The 25222-nt window shown below is 43.5% G+C and overlaps 1 long non-coding RNA gene across 1 annotated transcript; it reads left to right on the plus strand.

The window, feature by feature from the left end:
- The first annotated feature begins 112 nt into the window (after positions 1-112).
- LOC148214708 (uncharacterized) lies at positions 113-24127 on the plus strand. The gene is made up of 3 exons (XR_015797695.1): positions 113-246; positions 22746-22853; positions 23481-24127. It is a non-coding gene; the product is annotated as an uncharacterized LOC148214708 (long non-coding RNA).
- Positions 24128-25222: the final 1095 nt, after the last annotated feature.

A 25222-nucleotide genomic window follows, 5' to 3' on the forward strand; every position in this document is an offset into this window, starting at 1 on the left:
CATTCTGCACTGCCTGCTTGGAAAGAGAAGGAAGGGCGCAAATGAAACTGAACACTTCAGAGATGCAAAATGCTCTCACATGCTTGGGCATTTCCCAAATAAAATGCTTTGTATTTATCAGACTGGAAGGCAGACTCTGGGTTCGAATAACCGAAGAAAACAGGCAAGGATGCACATGGCCGTTTGTCTGGAGATGCAATACAGAATAATAAGGAACAAGTAGCAGCAGAAGAAACAGCAGGAGAGGTTGAGCATCTTGTGATTGCTTTGAATTACACTCCTTGGGGGGGATTTTTTTTTTTTTTTTAACTCTTCAAATACAGCAAAACTGTTTTATAGGGAAAATAATTGGTTGAACCCGCTAAGCTGTTTTATTACATTTATACAACGTATGTTTTTATTTTGCTGCTGTTTAAGCCTCGCAGTTACAATGAAAAAGAACTAGATTAATGGGGGGCTTATATCCTCTCTCAATGTTTCAATAAACATTGATACCTACAGGGGTTATCCTGAGATGGAGTCATTAAAATAATTAGTAATCATCAAAGTTTGCACTTTGAATTCATGGGCAGAACCTTCTGAAATATCAGGTGAAAGGATAATGCACATTCTATGATTTATGGTAAAATGATATGGTTCTCTCTCTTTTTTTGATAGAGGTTGTTTGCACTACTAGCTTCTAATTGGTAGAACTAACAACCTTTCTGGCCACAAGGCTGGCCCAGATGGGACACCACCCTTGCTGCAATCCAACCAGTTGTTAAATCTTACTTCAGCGTTGGCCTCAGCAATACCAGAGGGCAGCATATAGTTCAGTGGAGAGAGACCTGACTGCACACAGCTCTGCCCTTTATCAAAATTAAATTGAAGAGGGGCTTAGAAAGAAAGCTGTGGAGGCTGCCCCCTCACCTCCTTTGGGATCCTTTACCTGAGGCTACTGTTTCATTCTGTACAGAAGAGAGGAGGAGGAGGAGAAATCCAGTGTTCACTGCACACACACAGTCTTCTGCAGGTACACCTTCAGTGGGATTCTACTGGTCAATGCTACAAATTTAGAACAAATTTGAAACCTGGCTTTTCTAACAGTTCTATGAAAATTATTATGATACTGAAGCAGAATTTCAACAAAGATTGTAAAATATGTTACAATAGCAATGAAAATAGCTGAAAAGATTCTTTCTTAAGACATAGGTGATAATTTTCTTGTCATTTTTATCTGGTACAATTAACATAAACATAATCAGGAGAGAGAATTTTTATCTGAGTACATCTTTATGACATGCATGAATAAAAAACCATATTATATAATCTTATCTGTTCCACTACTAATAAACTATGTATGTAGATTGAAGTTGATTAAGAGATTCTAAATCCCTCCATGTTAGCAGCCTGGAAACATCAGAACTGGGACAACAAAATTGCCCCTTTGCTGCCTGAAATACAAGCTAATCAGAGAGGTTGATTTACTCATCAATTTTTCTCAGTTTCTCATTTATCTAGTCATAGGTTCAATTAATCCCTTTACCATACTAAGAGCTCCATCATATATGCAGTCTGAAGGAAAACTTTATTCTAATCCATGTACTGTATTAATCTGGGAAGTATGAATTAAGTTAGTTTTGTGGATCTGATATCATTTTCCTGTATACTTCTTTGAAAGTAACTGGTGTGTGTCTGTGTGTGCAAGAGAGATAGACTGACACTATTCATATGTTTCAATATCAAAAAGTATACTTGTTTTGGAGAAAAAAGGACCTAAGAAAAACAGAAATGTAAGTAATAACTACCTTCCAGATCCGGCTATGAATTTGTCTGGTCTAATATTACATTTTCAATGGTATCCAGCCAAAGGTGATGGTAATAGTTGGGTGTTAGTCTCTACCACCTGGCTTTCACAGGTATATTGTCACCAAACATGGTATCCAAGTTATATGCAAATTGATTGGGAAAGCTGGTCTTTCTCAGAAGGAGAGGGGTATAACAGCAGTTTTGAAATATCTGTGGCATTGTCATATAAAAGGTGGCGGGCCAAACATATTCTCTGTTGCTTCAGATGGCAGAGTAAAAACCAGTGGTGGAAATTGCAGGGTACCAGATGTCAGGATCCATGCCAATGATAAAAGCCAAAGGTGGGAAGTGAGAGTGGGTGGGGAGTAGGGGCTTTTCTTCCTTGGAAGTTCTTAACTATGTAGACAGCCATCTACTGGGGATGCTGTAGTTCCCCCCACCCCTCATTACCTAGAAGAGCTGCACTACATAACCTCCAAGTTCCTTACAAACACTGTAATTTTATGGAAGATTTATGTGACTATCATTTTATGTAATGTGAATTAGGGGTGCATGGAGCAGCTGGTAAAATGCTTTACAATAGATACATATGAGGAGGGTGGCCAATCTCTCTCTCTCTGATTCCACCATTAACTAGTAAGATGTCTCAGAAGTTTCTAATAAAAGTAAAATTAAAACCAGAGATATTAAAAATGACAAAAACAATTATTAAAAATCAAATTTTAAAATATTTGTTTTTAAAATAGCAACTGTGGATTATCCAGCTCAGATTACTTTGACGAGCAGATGTGGGGAGAATTATATAGAAAGAGTGACTTCTCAGGTATCCTGGACCCACACTGCATAGGGGTGTAGGTAAGCATTTCACTTAGAAACAAGCTAACAGCCAGTGCAGTGCTTTTAGTAAACGTCAGTGTTATTCCTTTGTGTTATTCCAGAGACCTATATGGTTGTTGAGTGATGTATCAGCTGAAGATTCCAGATTAGACTAAAAGGAAGCCCCATAAAGAATACATTAGAGTAGTCAAGCTTGGAGGTTACCAATGAGTGCACCAGAGTTCTAAGGTAATTTTTTTTTCTTTCTAATAAGAGACATTACTACTGTAATGTATCAACTGAAGATTATTGCCTGTATCTGGGAAAACAGAGAGGAATGCAGATCCAAAAGCTTTCCTAAATGGTGTAACTGCTCTTTCAGGGAGAATATAACAGGAACAGGAAGCTTATGAAGGGGAAGATCTAAGGGCTTTTCCACACTGCAGCCCTAAGCTGTTTGATTCCTGTGCATAAACCAGCTGGAAATTAAGCTGGTTGAAGAAATCCCTTTCCAGATTTCAATACCTTTTTCCACTTTGGCCATAGAGTTTTGGTCCTGGTGTTTTGTCTGGACTGTGTTGACCATGGTCCCTAACTGCTGGTTTCCCCTGCTTCTAAACCCTCCTTCCTATGCTGAGAAAACAAGCAACAGTTGCTTTCCTTTCCATTGGTGGGTCTTAGAGGATAATATGGTTTCCATTGATAACCTTTTGTATGAGCCCTACTCCATCGACTCCCCCTCATAGTTGACCCCTTCCCCTCTGGGTGGATCTACCAGTGGACCAATAAAAGATTAAAGGAAAAAAATGCTGCTTCCTTCTTCCACCTATCACTTAAGCTAGAAGGAGAAAGTGGCAGAACTGTTCTCAGATTTACATGGATAAAAAGAAAGATCCGCCATTCATACTTCCATCAGTGAATTTGTAAAAGAAAAAAAGAAAGAGTCCATGCTTTTAATTTTCCACTGGTGAACTTGTAAAAAAACCCCTCATCCTTCATTTCACTAGTCCATGAATGAAAAAACAAAAACAAAACAAAATCAGAGGTTAACTGGTTGGGGTCCCTTCAAATGGGGGCAGGCAGCCCCACAGCCTAGAGCAAACTGATGCTGGAGGGCAGTGAACAGTGACTGGAGGAGAGAGAATATTCCTGCCATATTGCACAGAAGTCAATTGGAGTGGAGGAATTTGCCTACAATGAAATGATGCACAGCAAATAAACTGGGCAGCACTGCTTGTGCTAGCGCAAATTGGAAAATGCTACTTTTGGTGGGTATCAGGAAAAGACAGATAAAGGTTGTCTTCCCTGTGGGTTGGGTAGATGATGAAGCTGTGCATTCCTGTTTTTGCAGATCAGTGCTACTTCTCTGGAATTGTGACTCCTCATACTAAGCACCTCAGTTTTGCCTGGCTTCAGTCTCAATTTCTCATTTTACCCACCATTACCTGTTACAGAGGTTACAGATGTTACAGAGAAATATATTTAGCTATTATCGGCAAATTTATATAATACAATTCCAAATTTCCTGTTGATATCCCCCAGCAGTTTTAGTGAGATACTGAAAAACACTGGAGAAAGAACAGAGCTGTGAGAAACACAACATACTGTAATTCATCTTGTTTTGAGAAGCAGATGCCTTCAAATGACATGGTCTGAAATATCCCTGAAAAAGAGGAACAGAACCATTTCAAAGCTTCCAGTTCTCATGGTTGCTGTGGGGTCCAGAAGGAGCAGCAGGGTCAGACTTAATCTACTAATTCCCAGATAATTATCATTATCTGCTTTTTTTTCAGAATTGCTTTAAGGTGAGAAATCATATCTCTCAGTCACTTTGCCCAACCAGCTGAAGATTAGATACTGGCTTATTTTTGGCCATCTCAGAGAAACTGAATGTAGGCCTCTTAAGAAGAAGTATAATACTTGCCTTTTTCAAAGAAAAGCGCCTGCCTTTCCTCAGAGAGGCATTTATGGTATTAACAAAAATGCCTCTGATAGCTTTCTGATTAGAAGTTACAAGTCATGTTAGACTTGAATCTAGAAGTTAAGTGGGATGTACTCCTTCAAAGTAGCATGTCCACAGGGTATCACAATCTGAAATGGATCCAGCCTTTCTGTTAGGCTGAGTCTCATAGAAAGTGATGGTGATTTCAGTTTATTTCACATTATGTTCTATTCCGGGGCCCATCTGCTGGTGACATTTTCCTGGCCATGTTTTCTGTAATGTGGTAGATGGTGAAGTAGTTAACTTGGGTAAATATGGCATTAAGTCCATTTTCAGGCTGCTGCCCATTCATTGTAATAATTTTGACACATTTGGATCCAGGTTTTAACACAAGCTCTGTGCCAATGGGTTGCTCTATCTTTTACTTAGTCTGCTACACTTCGTATCATATAATAACTCCAATTAACTTTTTAGACTACTTCTTCTTTGCGCGCTGAAAGCACAGCTGCCACTGAGTTTACCTAATGAAGCATTTCAAGGATTTACCATGGTTCTGTCTATGATGGAGGAGAAGCCTGAGTGGCTATCTTTTGACTCATGTTTCTGCATGCTGAAACGGACATGGTAGAGCAATTATGCTGCCTGCATGCCAAAAAGATGTTGGTGACAAAGGAGTGGCTCAGTTCTTGCTGTAGAATATAGAATATTGTACAGAGGAGCTGCAGAGCTGCTTGGGCAACACCTGTTTTTTCTTCTAAAATGACAGCACCTGCAGTACCCTTCTCAGTACTGCTGTGATTCAGTGTGGTTCCTGACATTTGAATGTCTAGCCAGTTGAGAACATACATATGCATGTAAAGGGAATTCCAATCTCTTCTTAATAAAACATCCTTTTGGAAACCTGGGCAATTGCATGAGCTGAACTGCAGGTGGTTCCTGATGTAGCTGGAGAAAGATCTTTAGAGTTAGATGGTATTCTAGAACTGCCCTCAGTCTTCTGAATATCAGGACATTATTAGAAAGCTTACATTCCTTGAATTTTTCCTAGAGCTAGTGGAACTAGGGCAATTGAGTACTGTAATTGAATTAAATTCTAGAATAGAAAGAGTCCAAGTTATTAATAACAAGACTTCTAAATTCTTCAAATTAATAATTTGTTCCCAACTGTGTGGAGGATGCCTTGTTCATGGCATATCATGCTTCTGCCTTGGATAATTCCAGGTTTAATCCTAATCTCCTTCCCAGATAAAGTGTTTCAGAGAATTGACTCCCCTGAGCAATACATTCAATAGATCTACTATTGCTACAGATTTTCTGTAGCCTTGGTAACTAGAGGTTCAGCATTCCTTTGATGCAGCTTTGCCTTCCAAGTTAAGAATCTGCTATTCCAGATAATTTAAGGAATTATAAGAGTTCAATGTAAATCTAAACAGATTGAGCCATCCCCATGGAACACATTAAGTCCACCTTAAAGGAAATGACCTAGTATCTAAAACTGTGGAGGCGTTCTTTCAGTTTTTGCTTTTCAAAGTCGAGGTAGAGAATATTCTAGATATTATTGCTGATTTTTAAGCATGGAAAATGCTGGTGAGCTGGGTCAAATCATCCCTACACAGCTGTGATTACTGAAATATTATGTACATGTCAACTCAAGATTATACTTCATAAATTCATGTACTAATACATAAATTAGTGGAGAGAGTCTCCATCTCTCTCTCTCTCTCTCTCCCTCTCCCTCTCTCTCAGACACACACACACGCACACACACACACACACACACACATATAAAAAAAATAAAAATTCCCCTCTCACCCCTATGGGTGGTATGTGTCTTCCTCAATCTCGGGTCCTCTACCAGAGGCCTGGGAGTTTGAGGGTTCTGCGCAGTATCTTAGCTGTTCCTAGCACTGCACTCTTCTGCACAGAGAGTTCTGATGTTATTCCTGGGATCTGTTGAAGCCACTCTCCCAGCTTAGGAGTCATGACCCCGAGTGCTCCTACCACCACTTTGGCCTTTACTTTCCACATCCTCTGTATTTCCTCCTTCAGGTCCTGGTACTTCTCCAGCTTCTCATGCTCCTTCTTCCTGACATTGCTGTCACTTGGCACTGCTACATCTATCACTACCGCTGTCTTCTGGTCTTTGTCTACTACCACGATGTCTGGTTGATTAGCCAGTACCTGCCTGTCCGTCTGGATCTGAAAGTCCCACAGGATCTTAGCCCTGTTATTCTCCACGACCTTCTGTGGAATCTCCCATCTGGACTTGGGGGGGGGGTCTAGCCCATACGCTGTGCAGATGTTCCTGTACACAATGCCAGCTACTTGGTTGTGCCGTTCAGTGTATGCTGTTCCTGCCTGCATCTTACACTCTGCCACTATGTGTCTCTGACTGTCTCTGAGGCCAGGTCCTCTGCACCTTGGGTCCTGTCTAGTGTGGTAGACCCCTGCTTCTATGGATCTGGTGCTTAGTGCTTGTTCTTGTGCTGCTATGATCAGTGCCTCAGTGCTGTCTTTTAGTCCGGCCCTTTCCAGCCACTGGTAGGATTTCCCAATGTCAGCCACCTCAGCTATCTGTCGATGGTACATCCCATGCAGGAGCTTGTCTTGCCATGGCACTTCCTCTGCTTGAACCTCCTGCCTTGTCTGCTGCTGCCTGAGGCATTCTCTCAGCAGCTCATCTTTGGGTGCCATCTTACTGATGTACTCCTGGATGCTCCAGGTTTCGTCCAGGACAGTGGCTTTGACACTTATCAGACCCCACCTGCCCTCTTTGCGGCTGGTGTATAATCTTTGGGTGTTAGACTTGGGGTGGAAACCTCCGTACATTGTGAGGAGCTTCCAGGTCTTCACATCGGCAGCCTCCATGTCTTCCTTTGGCCAGCTCACTATACCAGCAGTCAATCTGATGACTGGCAGGGCATACATGTTGATGGCATGGATCTTGTTCTTCCCATTGAGCTGGCTCTTCGGGACCTGTCTTACCCTTTGGTGGTACTTGGATGTTGCTGTCTTCCTTGCCTCCTCCTCATAGTTCCCATGTGACTGCGGGACATCAAGATATTTATAGCTGGTCTCTATGTCTGCTATGTGGCCCACTGGTAGTTCCACTCTCTCGGTCTTAACTACCTTCCCTCTCTTTACTATCATCCTGCCACACTTCTCCAGTCCGAATGACATCCCAATGTCCTCACTGTAGATCCATGTCAGGTGGATCAGTGAGTCGATGTCTCGTTCACTCTTAGCATACAGCTTGATGTCATCCATGTAGAGGAGGTGGCTAATGGTGATTCCACTCTTGAACTTGTACCCGTATCCAGTCCTTGTGATTATCTGGCTGAGAGGGTTTAAGCCTATGCAGAAAAGCAGTGGTGATAGTGCATCACCTTGGTATATGCCACACTTGATGGCCACTTGTGTGAGTTGTCTTGAGTTGACTTCCAGTGTTGTCTTCCACAGTCCCATTGAGTTCTTGAGGAAGGTCCTTAGTGTCCTGTTGACTTTGTATAGCGCCAGGCATTCACAGATCCATGTGTGTGGCATTGAGTCATAGAGGGTTTCCTGTAGTCAATCCAGGCTGTGCTCAGATTGGTCTGCCTAGACCTTGAGTCTTGGGTGACTGCCCTATCTATGAGTAACTGGTGTTTTGAGCCTCTGGTGTTGTTCCCAATGCCCTTCTGAGCTGTGCTCATGTACTGGCCCATATGGTCTTGTAGCTTGGCAGCTATGATGCCTGATAGAACTTTCCATGTTGTGGGGAGGCAGGTTATTGGCTGGTAGTTGGATGGTGCTGTTCCTTTGTGAGGGTCTTTCATGATCAGCACTGTCCTTCCTTGTGTTAGCCAGTCTGGGTGGGAGCCTGCTGCTAGCAGTTGGTTCATCTGTGCTGCTAGGCGTTCATGTACTGCTGTTAGTTTTTTTAGCCAGTAGGTGTGGATCATGTCCGGGCCAGGTGCTGTCCAGCTTTTCATGTTCTTGACCCACTGTTGGATGTCTGCTACTGTGATGGTGACTGGTTCCTGTTCTGGGAGATTGCTGTGGTCTGCTTTCAGGTCCTGCACCCACTTTGCACTGGTGTTATGCGTCTTCTCTTTCTCCCATATGTTCTTCCAGTACTGTTCAGTTTCCGCTGCTGGGGGCTCAGCTGTTACTCTGTGGTTGCACTGCAGTTGGGAGTACACTTTGGATGGTTCTTTGGAGAACAGGGCATTTATCTTCTTGGCCTCTGCTTCTCTAGTGTATCTCCTTAGCCTGGTAGCCAGTGCTGTGAGCCTTTGTTTAGCAGTCTCTAGGGCTTCAGATGGAGTCAGGCCCATGTATTTTTTCAGTAGCCGAGTCTTATCCTTAATCTCCACATGCTTCTGTAGTTCCACAAGCTGAATGACTTCTCTCCGAGTTGCCTTGATCTTAGCCTCCAATCTCATTTTCCAGGGTGGGTATGTACTGCTGTTCTTCTTGATCGTGTAGCCAAGCATTTCCAGGATTACAGCGGCTGTAGCATTATTAGTAGGGATTGTCTGGAGGGCTTTGTTGGCATCTTCTAGCATACTATCTGATGGTACTTTTCTGCTGAGCCTTGGTAATCGGACTCGAGGGTTGACTGTAGCTAGTTTATCCATGATCTTATGCCTCATATCAGCTGCTGTGCTCTGTAATGGAAGGGGTGGCAGTGACATTCCAGCTTCAGGTGTTGGCTGCACATCTGCTTGTTCTTCCAGGTCTGCTTGAGTCCGGGTTGTAATGTGGAGTTGGTCTATCTCAAGTTGTGAGAGCAGCTTCCTCTTCACTATGTTGAAGCGCTGGGTAACTAGTTGTTTCTCAGTTAGTGTGGATGTAGGCCTTCTGTCTATCCATATAGTTCCCTTATACGTTTCATATATCCCCTCTCATTAGGTCTGCTGTTGTAGTAGCATTCCATCATTTCCAAGTTCTCTTGTCTCGTCCATGTATGTTTTGTTCCAGTAGCCCACTTAACATCAGATTGTCCTGGTTCCCCAACATCTGACACGGACCTTGTTAATCCGGGCGACGACCGAGCCGGAATGACTCTCTTAGTCCGTGTCACTCTCATATTTTTGAGGTAGGCAGGTGAAGCATTAGGGGGTCTTTGCCCAAGGACCCCTACTGGTAAGGTAGGTACCAGCTGGGATTTGAACCCCGGTCTCCTGCATCAAAGGCGGTGTTCTAACCACTACGCTATATATATATTTGGCAACATTAACAATATATTTGGCAACCTTAACAAGGCTACCTCACTGGAATTTATAATACTTTATTGCTCTTATTAGCTGTTCCTCCTACCTGCTTATGAACAAGCAATTCCAGCATTCATAGTTCTTGTTATGTTAAATATCCTTTTGTGTTTGACATTTGAAGTTTAAGGGTATAAGCTGAATTAGGAAATGTAGAAAGAAAGATTTATTCTACAGCATCATATTGCATGTAACTGATGAGGAAATAAACTGCAGAAATCTTTACTGGCACTCTTGGAGAAGGCTGGGATATTGTCTGCTACAGGCAGAAGCCACTTTGCAGGGTGAATCTCCACTCAGTTTTACATCTTATTAAACTTTTCAGTGTGAATTTGAAAAGTATTCATTAAAAACAAAAATCACCTAGAGATATGTTTAGGAAAGAGGGTTGTAATGTTAAAACTATCACAATTTCAAGAGATGGAGTCCAAACATCCACAATGTGCCAAATTTGAAGATTTTGTTTTACTTAACTCAAAATGTAAAGTGAATTTGAACATTTCTCTTTATGCCAAATATCTGCGGAATTTTTAGAGAAGCCAGAAGATGAATCCTGAGTTCTGAATCTTATAGATTTTTTTAGAAGAATTTCTAAATATCTGTGCATTTTAGTACCTATACTGTTTTGATAGTAGTTGCTTGTCCAGAGAGCCATTTTTCACGAAAGGCTTAGAAAGCATGACTCCTGTGTTCGGAAAGCATTGAGCAATCAATTTGTTAGAAAGAATGGCTAGTCTTGGAAGCTAGAGATGTTCTGCAAGCATTTTAGGCATCCACAGGGACTTTTGGGATAACTGTGTCATGGATTTCAGGCTAAATCAGCTCATTCCAACTCAGGAGGTATAGCTTAAAAGTTCAGAAGCTCATACAGTGTGGAATAAATGAGATGTGTTGTGTAATTTATTATTGAATATTTGCATAGTGTCAGGAAGAGAAAAGGTCAAGTGAAACAGGCCTCTGGCATTGCCAAGTTAGTCCATTATTTATCAGGGAGAAAAATCTGTTAACGGTTTGATTTCATGGTTGCAGAACTTCAGTGATATGTGATTTAGGAAGTAGGTGCTGCTCTATTTTCTCTTGTCAAAATGGCAAATGAATGTTGGATGGACAATGTATAAAAGGAGCAGTGGGAGCATCTCTGCCAATCATATTCTTGATATGAGAACACTTCCCATCCCTGTCCTGAATCTACAGATTCAGTGAAACTTTTCCAAGGGAGAAATCTGCACTCACACAGATATATGTCTAAAGATGCTTCTTTTCAAGTATTATACCAGACATAGAGTCATTGGGGAGTAATGCTAGTGACTGAAGTGAGATCAGCAGGCAGACATAGTCTTACAGTATATCCACCTTCGACAAGATTGTGTGAACAGTAGGGGAGATTAGTAAGAACATTCCTTTACAAAAAGCTGAAAGTGTTCTAAAAGAAGCTCTATACCAAAACTGACAGGTACTCTCTTTACCATTAGTAAGGAATGCTGCATGCAACATGGGCACAACTAAGGCTAGTTGGATCATCTATGCCTTATCTACCTTGCTAAAAAGCATTATGCAGAAGCTTCAATTGGTAGTACAGGTCAATATCCATGGGCCTATCTGGTAAAGATCATGGCATATGGAAAACTATGACTAGGAATGTAAGAGGGGAGAAATAAAAATATGTTATGTATCTGTGAAAGTAAGATGAAAGAGAGGGACATAATAGATCTGATCTGATCTACTTTGCAGTTGCAGAAAACATGCAGGGAATTGAAGGCATAAATTGAAGGCAGTCAGAAGACATAATGAAAATTCCTTAATTGCACAACACATGGACAGACTCAACCACAGTTTTAACTGGGAAACTGTCAGCATTTTAGACCAAGCCAAATCCAAACATGCAAGAGAATTCTTGGAAGCTTGGTATTCAGACAAGGCAGCAATTAACAGACACACAGAGATTAACAGCATCTACATACTATTCAAAAGAGACAAAAGACCAGAAGATCACCTCACCAGCATTCAGTCACCAGCAATCATCTCCCAAATAAGCAAAGGTCACCACCAGCCACATAAGCAAGCAGTAAACATATGCTAACCAAAGAACTACCAGAGGAGCAAAACAAATCCCCCACCCCCACCAGCACTGGCAAGGCAGGCCACAGCAGATAAATAGAGAGCAAACCTCATCCCATTTTAGCACTGAAGATGTTACCTAGCTGGGTAATGAAACGTTTGCAAGAAAAGAACCAAGCTCAGAGAACCCCAAGGACTCCACATAGATTTAATAATGAATGAAAGTGCTAAGATGTAAGTCAGAAAGTAGAATTGGTGTCATTGTTGTGGGTGTGTATGAAATAAATATACATAGGTTGATTAGGGTAGGTGCATATCACACTCTAGTGAATGGTGATAAAGAATCAGAGGTGAATCTTGGAAAACATTGCACAACATTCTGAATGAATGTGATTTATGGAAAAATATTAGTAGGTGAACATGAATGGATGGTTGTAAATGAGAAGATAGTACAGGAATAGAAAAGGAATAATAATGAGGATCACTAGAAGTAGAAACACATATTTTCAATACATGGTTTAAGTCTATTCATATGTATAATGGCAAAGGAATGAATATAACTCTAAAAGCATAATAATGTAGCAACCTCCCTGCCTGAGCTGCTGGAGGCCATCTCGGGGTTGGCAGTGGAGTTCCCCAGGCTTGTGGTCTTGGGGGACTTTAATCTGCCATCCCTGGGGTTGGCCTCGGAGGCAGCTCAGGAGGTCATGGCTACCATGGTGGCCATGGGCCTATCCCCAGTCATCCTTGGCCTGACTCAGGACAGTGGTCACATTCCAGACATGGTTTTCTTGTCAGAGCAGTGGCAGCATGATCTGTTGGGGGATTTTATTTTATTCTCTCTGTCATGGTCAGACCACTCCCTGGTGGCTGTGAGATTCTCCTATGCTGCCCCCCTCCACAGGAAGGCGGGATCTATTTGAACAGTCCACCCCCAGTGACTGATGGACCTGCAAGGGTTCCAAAGAGAGCTGGGGGCTGTTCCCAAGGCCTTGCTGCAATGTCCAGCGGAGGCCCTGGTGGCAGTCTGGAATAAGGAGGTGGCTGGGGCCTTGGACAGGATCGCACCTGTGCAGCCACTCTTGGCCCATCGCCCCTGGCACTCCTCATGGTTTACAGAGGAGTTAAGGGAGATGAAAAGGGCTAAGAGACATCTAGAGCGCTGCTGGCAGAAAACTAAAGACGAGTCTGACCGAACACAGGTTAGAGCCACTATTAAGGCCTACCTAGTGGCAGTAAGGGTGGCGAAACATCATTACTTCTCCATTCTTATTGCATCCTCAGAGTGTTGCCCGTCAACCCTGTTCAGGGTCACTCAGTCCCTCCTGGGTACGGAGGGCTTGGAGGACTATCTACAGGGCCGTGCAGAGGAATTTGCTGAACACCTGATGGATAAAATCACTCAGATCTGCTCTCAGTTGGAAGCCAAGCGTGTGGAGCGTTCTTACCCAGTTATCTGGGAACGGTTTGAGGAAGTGGACAGGGTCCTCAGGGCCGTTAGTTTGGCTACCTTATTTTGGATCCTTCTTTCTGGTTGGTTAAAACCACCAAGGAGGGTGGGTACCAATGGTGGTCAATTCCTCCTTGCAGGAGGGGGTGTTCCCGAAGCCTTTCAAGGAGGCTTTGGTCCACCCCCTCCTCAAGAAACCATCGCTAGATCCCACCCTTCTGGACAATTTTTGTCCAGTCTCCCACCTTCCCTTTCTAGGAAAGAGTCGAAAAAGTGGTCGCGCGGCAGCTTCAGAGGATCCTGGAGGAAATGAATTATCTGGACCCCTATCAGTCAGGTTTCAGGCCTGGTTATGGGACAGAAACAGCATTGGTTGCACTTTTGGATGATCTCTGGCGAGAGTGGGATGGGGGTAGTACATCCATCCTTGCTCTTCTTGACCTCTTGGCAGCTTCTTTCTCCAAGGCCAAACCCAGTTGATAGGGAGTGAGAGGTCCAACCCACAGCCCCTACTTTGCGGGGTACCTCAGGGTTCAGTGCTCTTGCCACTCCTATTTAACATCTACATGAAACTGTTGGGTGAGATCATCCGGTACCATGGGATGAGGTAGCATCAGTATGCTGATGATACTCAATTATATATCTCCATCCCGGGTAACCTAAGTGATGCTGTGACTACCCTTTCACGGTGCCTGGAGGCTGTGGGGGCCTGGATGGGGGACAACAGGCTTCAACTGAACCCTGGTAAGATGGAGTGGCTGTGGGTACGGGGAGCCTCAAGATCTAGGAGTTTATCATCTTTGGTTCTTGACGGGGTCACACTACCCCAAACAGGCCTGGTGAGTAATCTGGGGGGTCTTTCTGGACTCATGACTCCTATTCAAAGAGCAGGTGGCAGTCATGGCTAGGAAGGCCTTTGCGCAACTGTGTTGTGCAGCAGTTATACCCCTTCCTCAATCAGGAGACTCTCTGTACAGTCACTCATGCCCTGGTCGCCTCCCAGTTGGACTACTGCAATGCACTTTACATGGGGCTACCATTGAAGAGTATCCAGAAGCTACACCTGATGCAGAATGCAGTGGCGTGGACAGTTCTGAATGCCCCAGGGGGGTCTATATAACACCACTGTTATGTGAGCTGCATTGTTTGCCGGTTTGCTTCTGGGTCCAATTCAAGGTGTTGGTTATCACCTTTAAAACCCTTCATGGCACAGGACCAGGTTATCTGGGGAGCTGTCTCGCCTCTATTATATCAGCCCACCCCACTCAGTCCAGCAGAAGGGGCATGTTGCAGACCCCACCAGTCAAGGAATTTTGATTGGTGGGATCTAGGAAGAGGGCCTTTTCTACGGTGGCCCCTGCTCTGTGGAACAATCTACCTCCCAAGATGCGGTGTGCCCCACTCTCATGGCCTTCAGGAAAGGTGTGAAAACCTGGCTATGCCAGAAGGCCTGGGGGCCAGATGGGGGCTCCCACCAGTGGAAGTGGCTTGTGTGGTAATTGAACCTGCCCCCCCCCCTCATCTTGAATGTTTTTTAGTATTTATGTATAGGGTTATTTTATAGTTGGATTTTAATTGATTAATTTTAATTATTTATATGGTATTGTTTTTTAATGGCTTGGGTTTTTGGTTTTAATTGTGGGTGACCCAGAGTCACCCGTTGGAGGAGATGGGCAGCATACAAATTTAATAAATAAATAATTGATTTGATTGTTTATGATACAAGGCTAAGCGAACTGAAGGATCCAAGGGTGATAAGAGACTCTGAATATAGAATATACCATTTTTAAAATAGCGTTAGAAGTGAATCTTGGAAAAAATGGGCATGGAAGAAAAAGAAAGATTGAAAACCACAAGAACAAAAGTAGAATGACTACATCAGTGCCTGAAGATTGGAAGAATGCCATTATTGTTTCCTTATACAAAAGAAAAGGTAGCAGGAGTGAATGCTGAAAACTACATAGTAGTGGCTACATTCTGACTGAAAGGGTATGAGATGGGACAATGAGTGAGATTTGGCAAGTGTAATACAACATTATGCCAAGTAGGATATGTGTAGACCAGATTCTTGCTGTTCAACAAGTCGCTGAGAAATGCATGTATCTAAGAAACTTAAGACAAAAATGTGTAATGTCCCTTAGTTGTTTAATATAGATACAGATAAATGTTCAAGGAATGCTTGTGACAATGTTAGAGGTTTGTTGATTGGGAAATGAATGTATGCACATTTTTGTATGCAGGTGATGTCATGTTTTTGACTGAGAACCTAAATGATTTGTCGCTAATGTTACATAGTCTGAATCAGGTGTATTGCTCTGAAAAATTATTAAGTATTTTTCACAGTAAAAAGTATTAAGGACCAAGGTAGTTTTGTCTGAGAGGGAAAATGAAGTGAATGGTTGCAAGTTATACATAAGTGGCAAAAAACTAGAGTAAGTAAATGAATTTATGCACCTTGGTAGAATGCTCACCAGAGATGGGAAAATAGAGGTAGAATATTATTGAATAGTATGTGATTTGTTGTAAGGAATGGATGTTTGTCAAAAGAAACAAAAATAACTAGATGTGAGATTGATTATGCCCACTACATTGTACTGAAATAAGCTTAGGTAAGAACATTGAACATGGTGGGAATGGGTGTAGTTAAGAACTGTTTGTGATGAAACAAGAAGAGACAGGGTCAAGAATGACTGGGTGTTGAATGAACATGGATTGAATACTGAAGTGAGTGACTGATACAAAAGAAATAGGTTGAGGTGATTTGGTCATGCAGAGAGAATGGATGAGGATCAGATTGCACACGTTGCCTATATAGGGAGAGGAAGGAGAAGACCAAAGTCATGGTTGGATGGATTTGATGAGAACCTCATCAAGTAGAAAGAGGTGATACATTTTAAGAACAAAGGGAAGCAGTATATGGATGTGATGGGAATAAGGATGATATTGTTGTGAGAAATCTGCTCATTTAAAATAGAAACTAAAGTAATTGGAGATACATGCAATAAAGTATACAGTACTTTTATTGGAATGTGCTACAGTGATCACTGGGCTTCTTGCCAACAGACAGTGGGGGAGAGAGCCTGGAGTGAGATACTTCCACAGATTATATACATTTGGTCAATTACATTGGAAACAGAAAGATAAAAGAAACAATACAATGACACTATGATCTTTTAGCTGGAATGTTTTGATAAGCTAATAAAATGACTTCCCTGTTATACCATATACATATTTGTAGAATGCTTCCTGATATTATCAATATGTATGGGCGTATGTGAGTAGGTTGTGATTGGAGAAGGTGAATGTGCGGCTCTCTGCCTGGGTGGGAGACGGGCAGAGGGCAGGAGCGAATGGGGTCCCTCTCTCCCTGGCCAGTGAGGGAAGCCAGTGGAGAGAGGGTGAGTGTTTGTTAGAGGATTGGGAGTGGTGACCCCCTGTTGGCGCTGAGAGCGGTCAGCTGAAGTGCCACAGGGGTGTGTGGCCCTACCCCTTTTTTGTCTCCTCTCCCTTGTGTGGTGGGGGGTATGGCGGGCCCCTTAAGTGGAAGGCCTGGAGGGGGGGGAGGTGGACCTTGGGCAGTTTAGGGCGGGCATACAGGTGGTGACGGGCAAGGGGCGGTATGGCGGGAGCCAGAGGGCAGGCCATTTCAGGGGAAGACGCCCCTGATGCGTTATACCGGTGGCGTGTTCCGGCTCTCAGAGCTCAAGCCCAGACCCTGGTCAGCAGGCCTACAGAGGCCCGAGCTTTCGTCTGTTGCTGCTGAGCGCCAGGTCAGTCAATAATAAGGCCCCCCTTATTTACGACCTTATTGGGGAGGAGCAGGCTGACCTGCTCGTGTATCACCGAGACCTGGTTGGCACCAGAGGGGGGAGTAGCCCTCTCGGGATTGTGTCCGGCCGGGTTTAGGGTGTGGCACCAGCCGAGACCCCAGAGCAGGGGAGGGGGAGTGGCAGTAGTCATCAGGGAATCCCTATTGGCCTTCAGGGGCCCTGCTCCACAAGTTGCTGGATGTGAGACCCTGTTCCTGAGGTTGGGCACACGGGATCAGTTGGGAGTGCTGCTGGTATACCAGCCTCCCTGCTGCATAGCAGCCTCCCTGCCTGAACTGCTGGAGGCCATCTCGGGGTTGGCAGTGGAGTTCCCCAGACTTACGGTCTTGGGGGACTTTAATCTGCCGTCCCTGGGGTTGGCCTCGGAGGCAGCTCGGGAGTTCATGGCTACCATGGCAGCCATGGGCCTATCCCAGGTCATCAATGGCCTGACCCGGGACAGTGGTCACACCCCAGACATGGTTTTCTTGTCGGAGCAGTGGCAGCGTGATCTGGTGGGGGATTTTACATTATCCCCCCTGTCATGGTCAGATCACTCCCTGGTGGCAGCAGGATTCTCCTATGCTGCCCCCCTCTGCAGGGAGGCGGGACCTATTCAAACGGTCCGCCCCCGGCGACTGATGGACCTGGATGGGTTCCAAAGGGAGCTGGGGGTTGTTCCTGAGGCCTTGCTGCACGGCCCAGCGGAGGCTCTGGCCGCAGCCTGGAATAAGGAGGCGGCTGGGGCCTTGGACAGGATCGCGCCTGTGCGTCCTCTCTTGGCCCATCACTCCCAGCACTCCCCGTGGTTCACGGAGGAGTTGAGGGAGATGAAAAGGGCTAAGAGACGGCTAGAGCGCCGCTGGCGGAAAACCTGGGACGAATCAGACCGAACACAGGTTAGAGCGGCTATTAAGGCCTACCTAGTGGTGGTAAGGGTGGCGAAATGTCAATATTTCTCCGCTCTTACTGCATCCTCAGAGTGTCGCCCTGCAGCCCTGTTTAGGGTCACCCGGGCCCTCCTGGGAAAAGGGGGGGCGGGGGACTACTTGCAGGGTCGTGCAGAGGAATTTGCTGAACACCTGATGGATAAAATTGCTCAGATCCGTTCTCAGTTGGAAGCCAAGCGTGGAGTAGGTCCAGAAGAGTTGACCAGGGAGCGTTCTTGCCCAGTTATCTGGGAGCGGTTTGATCCTGTTGTCCCTGAGGAAGTGGACAGGGTCCTCGGGGCTGTCAGCGCGACCACCTGTGATTTAGATCCGTGTCCCTCCTGGTTGGTTAGATCCACCAAGGAGGTGACCCTAGGGTGGGTCCTGGCGGTGGTTAATTCATCCTTGCAGGAGGGGGTGTTCCCGAAGCCTTTCAAAGAGGCTTTGGTCCGCCCTCTCCTCAAGAAACCGTCGCTAGACCCCACCCTCCTGGACAATTTTCATCCAGTCTCCCATCTCCCCTTTTTAGGGAAGGTGGTAGAAAAGGTGGTCGCGCGGCAGCTTCAGAGGATCCTGGAGGAAACGGATTATCTGGACCCCTATCAGTCAGGATTCAGGCCTGGTTATGGGACAGAAACAGCATTGGTCGCACTTTTAGATGATCTCTGGCGAGAGCGGGATGGGGGTAGTGCATCCATCCTTGCTCTTCTTGACCTCTCGGCGGCTTTCGATACCATCGACCATGGTATCCTTTTGGGTCGGCTGCAGGAGTTGGGGTTGGGTGGCACAATGCTGTGCTGGTTCAGCTCCTTTCTCCAAGGCCGAACCCAATCGGTGTTGATAGGGAGCGAGAAGTCCAGCCCCCGGCCCCTACTGTGTGGGGTGCCACAGGGGTCAGTGCTTTCACCGCTCCTATTTAATATCTACATGAAGCCGCTGGGTGAGATCATCCGGCACCATGGAGTGAGGTATCATCAGTATGCTGATGATACCCAACTATACATCTCCATCCCTGGTGCCTTAAGTGATGCTGTGACTACCCTTTCGCGGTGCCTGGAGGCTGTGGGGGCCTGGATGGGGGACAACAGGCTTCAGCTGAACCCTGGTAAGACGGAGTGGCTGTGGATACGGGGAGCCTCAAGATCTAGGACTTTGTCATCTTTGGTTCTTGATGGGGTTGCACTACCCCAGATAGACCCGGTGCGTAATTTGGGGGTTCTCCTGGACTCACGACTCCTGTTCGAAGAGCAGGTGGTAGTCGTGGCCAGGAGGGCCTTTGCACGACTTTGTGTCGTGCGGCAGTTGCGCCCCTTCCTGGATCAGGGGGACCTCCGCACGGTCACTCATGCCCTGGTCACCTCTGGGTTGGACTACTGTAATGCGCTTTACATGGGGCTTCCCTTGAAGAGTATCCGGAAGCTACAGCTGGTGCAGAATGCGGCGGCACGGACAGTTCTTAATGCCCCTAGGAGGGCACATATAACACCGCTGTTGCGCGAGCTGCATTGGTTACCAGTTTGTTTCCGGGTCCAATTCAAGGTGTTGGTTATCACCTTTAAAGCCCTTCATGGCACGGGACCAGGTTACCTGAGGAACCGCCTCGCCCTGGTCACTTCAGCCCGTCCCACTCGGTCCAGCAGAAGGGGCAGGTTGCAGACCCCACCGGTCAGGGAATTTCGATTGGTGGGGTCTAGGCAGAGAGCCTTTTCTGCTGCAGCGCCCGCCCTATGGAACATCCTGCCTCCTGAGGTCCGGTGTGCCCCCTCCCTCATGGCCTTCAGGAAAGGTATTAAATCCTGGCTTTGCCAGAAGGCCTGGGGGCCAGAGGGGGGCTCGCACCTGTGGAGATGGCTGGTGGGATGATGGGTTGCCCCCCCCCCAGCATCTTACAGATTTTTATAGGGCCAAAATTAGAGGAGGTTTTTTACGGTATTTTAATATGTTTCTAAATTATTTATAGTTTTTAGCCATCTTGGAGAGAATTGTATTTCTTCGTTTTTATTGTGAGCCGCCCAGAGTCACCCGTGGGGGAGATGGGCGGCATACAAGCCGAATAAATAAATAAATAAATAAATAAATAAATAAATGTACAATAAACAGCATTTGTTATTTGCAAGTCTACCTTTACACCATTCCACTCACCCTCCCTAGGAAGGACAGCTATCTAGTTGCTCTTAGCTGCCTCCAATCCAGGGTCACAGTATTAGCCACTGAGGTATACAAATATAATGCTGACAATTAACAACATAAAGGTTTGTATCTGAATATATGTTTTATTTTAATAAGTGTAAAGCAATGTGAAAAACAGGTGAGGGGGTTCAGTTAATAATCCTTGATTTTGATATGACAATAGGAGCATTACAAGCATGGCTTCATTTTCTTCTCTCTGAAATGTCGGAGGTTATGTCTTGCACTTTGGGAAAGCAGTAAAAAGAATTATTCTCTTTTATACTTTCTAGATCATCTGACTGACTTTATTTGCAGCATATTTATAGTCTGTTATAGTCTGTTAATCTATTTCTTTCATTTGAATCCTTCTTTCCCTTGCAATTCAGGGATGGTATTCATCAGTTTATCTCAGTTTATTCTTCTGTCTAGCAAAGTAAATTATGCCACTGAGACTGTAATCTACACCTGTCTTCTGGGAGTAAGTCTGACTGAACCCAGATGGGCTTACTTCTGAGGAAACATATTTAAGATCAGATCAAAGCTTGTTCCACTGTAAGCATTGGCTTCCTTTGTTCACATCTAACATGTTTAGCAACTAAAGTATGCTAGTTTCTACCCCACAATATTATCAGTCAAATCAGGAACAAGCATATCACAGAGATTAAAAATGCTCCATACCCCTACCTAGAGATACAATCTGATTGCTTTTAGTTTATGTTTTTGCATACTTGTGAGAAGTCTGTAGCATTTTCTTTCAGAATCAACCCGCAGGATTATTGCTTCAATCAAATCTGCTTAAGCACCATTCGGATACCTTGAGCAGATGTGATTTTTATTAGCAGGATGTCTTCTCTTTTGAATTCTTCTCTAATTTCATGCCTGGAAGAAAGGAGGAGAAAAAAAAAGCTGGAGTCTTATATGAATATATAATAAGTATAAAAAAATGACTCAAACTAGATGTTAAATCTTTGAAATTAAAAAAGCAAAAAGATGGTCCCTCCTTCCACCACTTGCTGTGATACACATGGCAAGATGGGTGGGGGGGGGGGGGAGGAACTTTCTGCTTGCTTGCAAAATGCCATATTTGATAGAGTATTAGATAAGCAAGAATTTTGATTTATGCCCCAAACTGGAGACTTGTTTAATATTCAGATCCCCGACATATGGTATTGTGTGAGAGAGAACAGGGAAGATATGCCAGCTCCCAGGGTGAGCATGTTGGCCCCACTCTCTCTGTTACGTCATCACTGGTTGTTTCATCCTCAAAATGCTCATGGAAAGCCCACAGCAGAACAAAAGAAAATGTAATACTAAAAGACTAACCAACTGATGAGGAATCAATCATTGATAAGCACTTTTTGGAGACACCTATATATTCACTTAATTGTCACGTTATCCAGTCCACAATTAACTACCTTGCTGATCTTATCCATAGAGACAAGTTAGAAATCTTAAAAGTATATTGGCCTCCTTGCTGGACTTGTGGGGGGGGGGGGGGAGTTACAGAAGTTATATCTGAAGAGCCAGTGGAGAAAGGTGAAAAGTGCACCTAACCTAACAACTATATTTTTTAGCATGTCTTGTACCAAAGTTCAGAATTTTTCTGCTTGTTTAAACAAGTGGCAATTACAAACTAAATGAGCACAAAAGATGGGATTAGACCTTAACAGCTGTTGAACAATAAAGTTTCAGGAATGACTCCTGCTGAAAGAACTGGATGTATTAAAAGTAAGCTTATATTTTCTGTTAGGAAATAATGTAATATATAATAGAATTAATATTTGATACTTATTAATTGCTACAATGCTGAAAGAACGTTCATAAAAGTTTTCCAATCTGAAGTGTTTGAGATCATCTTACTAAGGAAAAGGGCTGCATGGAAGTGATAACTGAAAAAGTGTTTTAGAAAGACATTACAGTGAATATGCCCTCTTAAGTGGCAGTATCCAGCTGACTTTAGCTGATTTCAAAAAGCAGAGTTCGGCATAGGTAGGAGGTAATTGAGAAATATCAGGACTGTAAACTACTTTTTACAAAGTCAAAAATTCTTCCAAAAACATCTTCCAAAAAATGGCAACAGTAAACCAGTTCCATCAATACAATGCAGACATATCCATGTACTAATTACTGTGGAAGGAATGAAGATGCAAAGATTTTGCGTTTTCTTGGTAAATGTAATTTATATGAATGAAGTGGCTAATTGAAATAGTTCCTGAATAAGTGGACCAATTTTTAAAATCTTTTATTAAATATTATTTTCATATTCATTTTGTGAAAAGCAGCAGGCTACCTATTTTTTAATGCCTTAGGTAAGGGAAAACTGAAATGAATTGTGAGACCCAGTTCTCTAAATCCTATGAATCACAAGAGAGTAATGATTAGAAAACAATCAGATGTGCTTGTGTGTGGGTATGGGTGTGCATAGAATTGAATTACAGACATGATTTTGCACACGTTTTATCTAGGCCAAAAAGGGTTTTTTAGAAAAAATAAAATAAATCCATCTGATCTATTTGACAAATCTTATTGCAGGTATTATGCATAGCCCAGCTCAATCTATGGACTTATATGCTGTGCTCATCAGGAATTTGAAGGTTATGTGAAGCTCTACCATAAGAGAATATTCTAAAGAATTGGGCAGTAAGCAAATTTCTTTTTTTGCTTTTTTTTTCTTAAGTCCACTTTTTCCCAAAGTCTCCAGAATCATTATATATAGGTTTTGCCCTGAAGTTTCAAGATGAATAACAATGTTAATTTTTGATCTAGGGGAAAAAAATCATTGTAAAAGTGGAATAAACAAGGCAATAAAAGAAGAAAAGCAGTGATATCACAGGCTGTAAATGGTTTGTAAAGAACCAGTTAAGTGTAGTGGTTAAGGTATCAGGCTAGAAACTGGCAGATAGTGAGTCCTAGTCCTACTTAGGCACAAAGCCAGCTGGATGACTTTGGCCCAGTCACTCTGTCTGAACCCTAGGAAGGAGGCAATGTCAAACCATTTCCAAAAAACTTTGCCAAGAAAACTGCAGAGACTAGTCCAGGCAATTTCCAGGAGTCAAAACTTGACTCGAAGGTACACACACAAAGGGTTTGTACTTCTGGATCTCACCCACGAATCTGCTTGCTTTGGTCATCACAGTAGGCATTCACTGCTTTAGAAGCCAGCATTGATATCTTAAGATCAAATATCCAGTTTGTTCAAAATAGCAAAGAATATTCTGATTTAAAGGTTAATCAGTTTATTAACACTTGAATTTTCATGGATTACAGTTATCTTTATCAACTGGATGGGGCCAAGTCCTGAAAGAGTGTAATAGGACTGTAGGAAGCTTCAAATGGATAATAGAGTTTGGACAAAGCTTCAATCAAATTATCCCATTCAAGGAAGTTCAGAAATCAAAACAGGCACCAGATTTGAAACAACTAACGGAACTGGATGTCTCCAAAATGCTTTGGAGATTCAATGGCTATTCTGCTACTTCTGGGATTTTGACAGACACTATGAAATGTTGCACCTTCTATTCCATATAAGGAGAATGTTGGGGCGATTGAGCGGCGTGCTGGGCATTCTGATTGATATCCGTAGCCAATCAGTTTAATGCCTCATTGAAATCTTTTTCTATCAGAGCTCTTTTGGGGTGTGCCTTTTTGGATACATCATCCTGGTCAACCAAATTGTTTCTCTGATGGTGCAGAATAGAGGAGGGATCACCTGGTAACCCACTTTTCTTGCCTATTCTGCTATTGTTATGTATATAAAAGGGTTAAAGATGGAACAACCAAAGGCCACGCTCTTTGGAATTGTCTGTGCTAATTTCCCATAGTACTGTTTCACTGGAAAGTCCTGTGCCTTTTGAAGTGTCAATATAGAGAATGTAGATGGTTGATATTAAGTCCTCTTCCCTTTTATCTCTCATCTGTTGTTCATCTCTCCCTCTACCTGCTTTTCCTGCCTTTTATCCTGTTTTTCCACATAATTGGTTTTGATTTTTGTTGATGACTGATATATAAATTTCAAGCTGTATTTTTTGCTAGCTGAATTGAGTGGTGCATGTACTTCCTCTGATCTAAATATGGGGATTGACTGGGAGTGTACAGGGTGCACACTAAACTGGAAATTAGCCACATTAATTTTTCCACAAAAAATGTGGAAAGGGAGAAGCTCTTTGTTATGAATGGAGTGGGATGTCTCAGCCCCTCTCTCTGCTGGAGATAGAAAAGGATTGGTCATTTTAAAACAAAGGGTATAAATCTGTGAAGAGACTGGAAAAAGATGTCATTGTACCCTGAAACCTCTGATAAAAGTTTGGAATATTCCAGGATCTAGAGAAATAGAGGCAGAGGAGCAGATGTTTCAGGAGTCAGTTATTACTGCAGTACGAGTAGTCCTTGACTTATGACCATTCATTTAACATAATTGTTCGAAGTTATGATGGTGCTGAAAAAAGTGATTTGTGACCAGTTCTTGCACTTACGACTGTCGCAGCATCCCCACAGTCACGTGATCAAAATTTGGGCACTTGGCAACTGGCATATATTTACAATGGTTGCAGTGTCACAGGGTCACATGATTTCCATTTGCAACCTTCCCAGATGGCCTCCAACAAGCAAAGTCAACGGGGGAAGCTAGATTCACTTAGTGATTGCGTGATTTGCTTAATGCCTGTGGTGATTTGCTTAACAACCATGGCAAAAAAGGTCATAAAATTGGACACAACTTATTTAATGATTGCATCGCTTAACAACGGAAGTTCCAGTCCCAATAGTGGTCTAGGACTACCTGTAATAGGTAGCAGGTCTAGCCAGATATTTGTGCTAGGTTTTGCATTTCTGTTGCTGTATTGCATGAAGTCTAATTGTCTCTCTTTGTGCAGGTTAGGAAATCAGGTGTCTCTATATCCTTTTTTCCAAATCTCATGAAGTTAGATCTTTTCTTTATAATTCTTTTGTGATCTTTTATAATAACTGGAACTGTCTCCCAGAGATTCTTCCAAGCGTCTGGCAGGGAGGAC

The sequence above is a fragment of the Python bivittatus genome, unplaced genomic scaffold (assembly GCF_059951505.1).
Source record: "Python bivittatus isolate LINGU-HERP-01145 unplaced genomic scaffold, Pbiv_v1 ctg000580_np1212, whole genome shotgun sequence".
Lineage (NCBI taxonomy): Eukaryota > Metazoa > Chordata > Lepidosauria > Squamata > Pythonidae > Python > Python bivittatus.